We start from the raw sequence: 5,073 nt of genomic DNA on the forward strand, positions 1-5,073 counted from the left end.
GCGCTTTACATAGAAGGAGGGAATCTCCAATACCCTAACCAACCTGGATGATGCGACGGCAGCCATTTTGCGCCAGAACGGCACCACACATCAGCTGATTGGTGGAGAGGAGACCGAATGATGAAGCCAATCTTATATATATATATATATATATATATATATATATATATATATATAATGTGGATGATTAGGAGGCCATGATGGACAGAGGCCAATGGGCAAATCTGGCCAGGATGCCGGGGTCACACCCCTACTCTTTATCAAAGGACATCCTGGAATTTTTAATGACCACAGACTACCAGACCACCTACTTCTGCGTCGGACCTACGCCATATCCTCTACGCTGCAAGTTACACGTTGGTTTTCATTTAAACTACTGCGTTGTTGTCCACGTCAATGTGCAATTACACATGCAGACCGCTAGGAGGCAGTGTCCACCACCATGTTGATGGTGTAACCAACATAGACGCATAGCATCACGTTGATGCAAATCGACCCGAGGTTCGAATCATAGACCGTAAAAAAACTGGGACCAACCACATGGGGGCGATCGAGGCGCGGAGGCTTCAGTTATTTACAGGAGTGCTGCAGGCTTGGTTAAATTCCGCCTTTTGCCGACCTCACTCTACTCCCTTTTCCCATCACATATCAGATCGGAAAGGCCTTTATTTTCAATAAAATTAAGAAAATATTAGAAAAGAGGAAATAAAGCGTCTAACAGGTGTTTATCGGTTAGGGATAGGTAGACAGACGTGCTGAATTAGAGACGATAAAAGTGAGTGGGTCCAATATCATTGATCGTAAAAAGTGGGTGTGTCTTGTCCCATACAATGGTTCCGACGCCCATGCTGCCCACCGACTCTACACGATGTGATTGGCCTGACCTGAGTTTGGTTTTTCCAGCTCGCAAGCCAACAGAGAGTTGCTAGACTACACTGGGTTCGTCTAGATTTCTAGGCTAGTGTAACGGATTACAATCAACCAATCAGCTGTTATATTTAACTACACAATTAGATAATACCAATTTAGGTCAACCAATGACCAAGCAATGCTTCATTTTGTTCAGTCTGTGGTGTCAAAGGTCACATTAGCAATTAAAGAGAAAACACTTCAGCAAAACATGCTCAGGTCAAAGTGTCTGAAACATTTTGTTCCTAAATGTATTAATTTTACTGGTAGTCACTGTATGAAGGATTTTTAGGTATAATATGTCACAGTTTACTTTATTTTGCTATCCTCACTTACATAAATGAGCTATAGTGTCTTGCACACACTGGTACAATGTTAATATATAACATTGATTTTTCCTACTACTACTTTATCTTTAAAATGTTCCTTTCTAAAAAAGCTTCCTCCTCCAGAAGGTCTTCCACACAGTATTTGATCACTGGATTTACAGAAATCATTTCCCTTTTGTTTTCTCAACATCTAATCAGCTCCTGATGAATGCATTATTATTTTAATTATTACTCTGTAAGTTATTTAACCACGTATTACTGTCTTTAGATGGCTTTTGTCTTTCAAACATATTAGAATGTGCAAATTCATGTTTCATATTTACATGCAATGCAGGGATTCCCTGACCTTTTCTTTAGCTGAACCTCTTTGCCTGAATATATTTACTAGCACCCCATGAGATTTTAAGTTAATAAGTTAGGTCAATAATGATAATAAATAATAAAATAAAAGGGTTAGCTGCCCCAAAAATGACAATTCTGTCATTAATTACTCACCCTCATGTCGTTCCAAAGCCGTAAGACCTTCGTTCATCTTTGGAACACAAATGAAGATATTTTTGATGAAATCTGAGATGTTTCTAAACTACTTAACACTTTCAAGGCCCAGAAAGATAGTAAAGACATTGTTAAAACAGTCCATGTGACTCCAGTGGTTCAACCTTAATGTCATGAGGCGACGAGAATACTTTTTGTGCGCTCAAAACAAAACTAAAATAACGACTTTTATTCAACAATCTCTTCTCGTCTGTCAGTCTCCTACTCTTCACTTAGTAAACAGTGCAGCTTCCAGGTTCTACGCCAGAATGCCGGCTCATTATTGGCTCACAAATGTGTCACGTGAACAGCTTCAACCAATGTTGAGAACTCAGAAGCTGCACTGTATTTACGTTGGCTGCGTCTGAAAACCTAGGCACGGCAGCTGACTCGTTGCCTCACTGCCATCAGCTTGTAAGGCAGCGTTTGTGAATGAAAACTAATTTCGGACAGAACTAAACAAATATTTAATTGCTACATTAGTAATTTCCCGCTAGAAATGACATCAGAAGTGGAAAATGTTGGTAAAAAAAAAATACATTTACACAATAAACTGACCAGCAAACGCTACTTTCGGACGCCATCCTTTTTTTTCCCAGCTCAACTGTCACCGAATGGAAAGCACAGGATTGTGGGATATCAAAGGTAGCGAAGGATACATAAATGCTGCTTTGAAAAAATGACCAGATGAAGGTCTCTCAGGAGACAGGAAGTGAAGCTAACATTAGATTCGGACGTGCCTTGAAATGTGTCCTCCTAGGTCAGCATTTTCCAGGTTTCGGACGCAGCCTGTGAATAGCATAGGACGGGTGTTCAATCCTGCTCCTGGAGGGCCACTGTCCTGCAAAGTTTAGCTCCAACCCGAATTAAACACACCTGAACCAGCTAATCAAGGTCTTAGGCCTACTAGAAACTTCCAGGCAGGTGAGACTTGAGATGCGCAATGGCTCTGTGGATTTGTTTAGAGACATTTTTGTTGGCAAAAACGGACAATGCTCCAAGACTAAAATTAAAGTTATCAACATGAACTTTTTATTTTTTATTTAACTGTTGTATGATATAAACAGAGGTGGACAAAGTACACAACTTCATTACTTGAGTAAAAGTACTATTGGTTAATTATTACTCCATTACAAGTTAAAGTTGTAAAGACAGATTTTTACTTCAAGGGTTAGTTCACCCAAAAATGAAAATTCTGTCATTAATTACTTACCCTCATGTCGTTCGACACCCGCAAGACCTCTGTTCATCTTCGGAACAGAAATGAAGATATTTTAGTTGAAATCTGATGGCTCTGAAAGGCCTCCATTGGCTCAATGGCACTTTACACTCTCAAGACCCTTAAAAGGTACCAAAGACGTCGTTACAAAGTCCATCTCACTACAGTGGTTCTACAATAACTTTATGAATCGGCAACAATAGTTTTTGTGCGCAAAAAAACCCTAAATAACGACTTACATAGTGATGACGATTTCAAAACAAGGCATCATGAAGCTTCGAAGCGTTATGAATCAGTGAGTCGATTTAGCAGTTTTATATCGCCAAATTTCAGCAGTTTGGCGGTTTGACACACGATCCGAATCATGATTCGACTCACTGATTCATAACGCTTCGAAGCTTCATGATGCCTTGTTTTGAAATCGTCATCACTATGTAAGTCGTTATTTAGGGTTTTTTTGCGCACAAAAACTATTCTCGCCGATTCATAAAGTTATTGTAGAACCACTGTAGTGAGATGGACTTTGTAACGACGTCTTTAGTACCTTTTAAGGGTCTTGAGAGTGTAAAGTACCATTGTGCCAATGGAGGCCTTTCAGAGCCATCAGATTTACACTAAAATATCTTTATTTCTGTTCCGAAGATGAACGGAGGTCTGACGGGTGTCGAACGACATGAGGGTAAGTAATTAATGACAGAATTTTCATTTTTGGGTGAACTAACCCTTTAAGTAAAAGTACAGAAGTACTTGCTTTTAAAAGTACTTAAGTAACGCATAAAAGTAAACGCATTATTTTATTATTGTTGCATTGTTGTATGAATGCATGCTGTTCCATCATGGTGGTTTAAGCCAGTCATGCTCCATCTGACATGCTAGCATATCTTGAACTCATTTAAATACTTGCTTAAAAGTTACAAAGCTCTTATCGAAGTCAAAATCATACTAGAAAAGAAAGGTTTCTACACTGTGTTTATTCGACAGGATTATGTAAAAACATATTTCTGAAAGGACTTCAGTTAACATTATTAGCTAAAAACTATGTTTTTGCATGCTAACTAACGTCGAACATTACCTATGCGTTAGCGCTGCATCCACAAGGCTATGGCAACTTGGCCGGTAAATCTATAAAAATCATTTGACCAACCATACTTCATACATGATACCAGTCTTCATTTTGACAGCAAATTTTGATATAGTGTTAGTCAAAGTCTTTTGACTATAACATTTTAGGCATCTGAATTGTTTGTTTTAGTTTTAGTTTAGTTTAAATTGACTATAACAAGATTTTAGTAGATTCAATAGACTAAAATTCAGTACTTGTGGTCTGGCTTTTGAGAGGCAGCTTTCTGTGCGCACTTTTTTAGACTTATCCACGTCTGCTTTTCTGAATTTTAACTTTTAAGTATGACTATGATTGCACGCACTGCATCTGGGAACTCCCGCCTTCTATTTTTTGCCATCAATTGATTGGTGTTCAAAAAATACTTGGAAATCGAACTTCATGTGATCCTACAAGAGTGATTACTGATAGGCTGTCTGCAAAAAAAATAATCACGTTTTAAAGAAGAAAATTCATCCACTGACTTTCAAAGCGGCTACGACTTTCTACTTCGAGGGCCTTGATAGAAATGTAGTGGAGTAAAAAGTACGATCTTTCAAAATGTAGTGAAGTGAAAGTTATAGTTTCCCAGAAAAAACTACTACTCAAGGAAAGTACATATACTCAAAAAGTGTACTCAAGTACAGTACTCAGTTACTGTCCACCGCTGGATATCAGTAGGCTATGACATTTACAATCGTGCTGATATCCGGGAAAACAGCACTCAATGTCCGGTTCTAAATATTAAAAACAAAAGCTCAGGACATTTTTGACCCATTTAATTGGAATTTTAGGGGTATTGTATTCATTTGGGTAGTGTTTTTGCCCCTTGCCGTTCACTTGTTGATAAAGAACGCAATATATTTTATTGCTCAATCAATAATGCACAAGATTGTCCTATTAAAATCAATGTGATAAATACATACAATAATCAAAGCATTTGATGGCTTCCGGGTGTGCAAGAACTCAAAAGCAGTCACAGC

The sequence above is a fragment of the Gobio gobio genome (genome assembly GCF_949357685.1).
Source record: "Gobio gobio genome assembly, chromosome: 22".
Lineage (NCBI taxonomy): Eukaryota > Metazoa > Chordata > Actinopteri > Cypriniformes > Gobionidae > Gobio > Gobio gobio.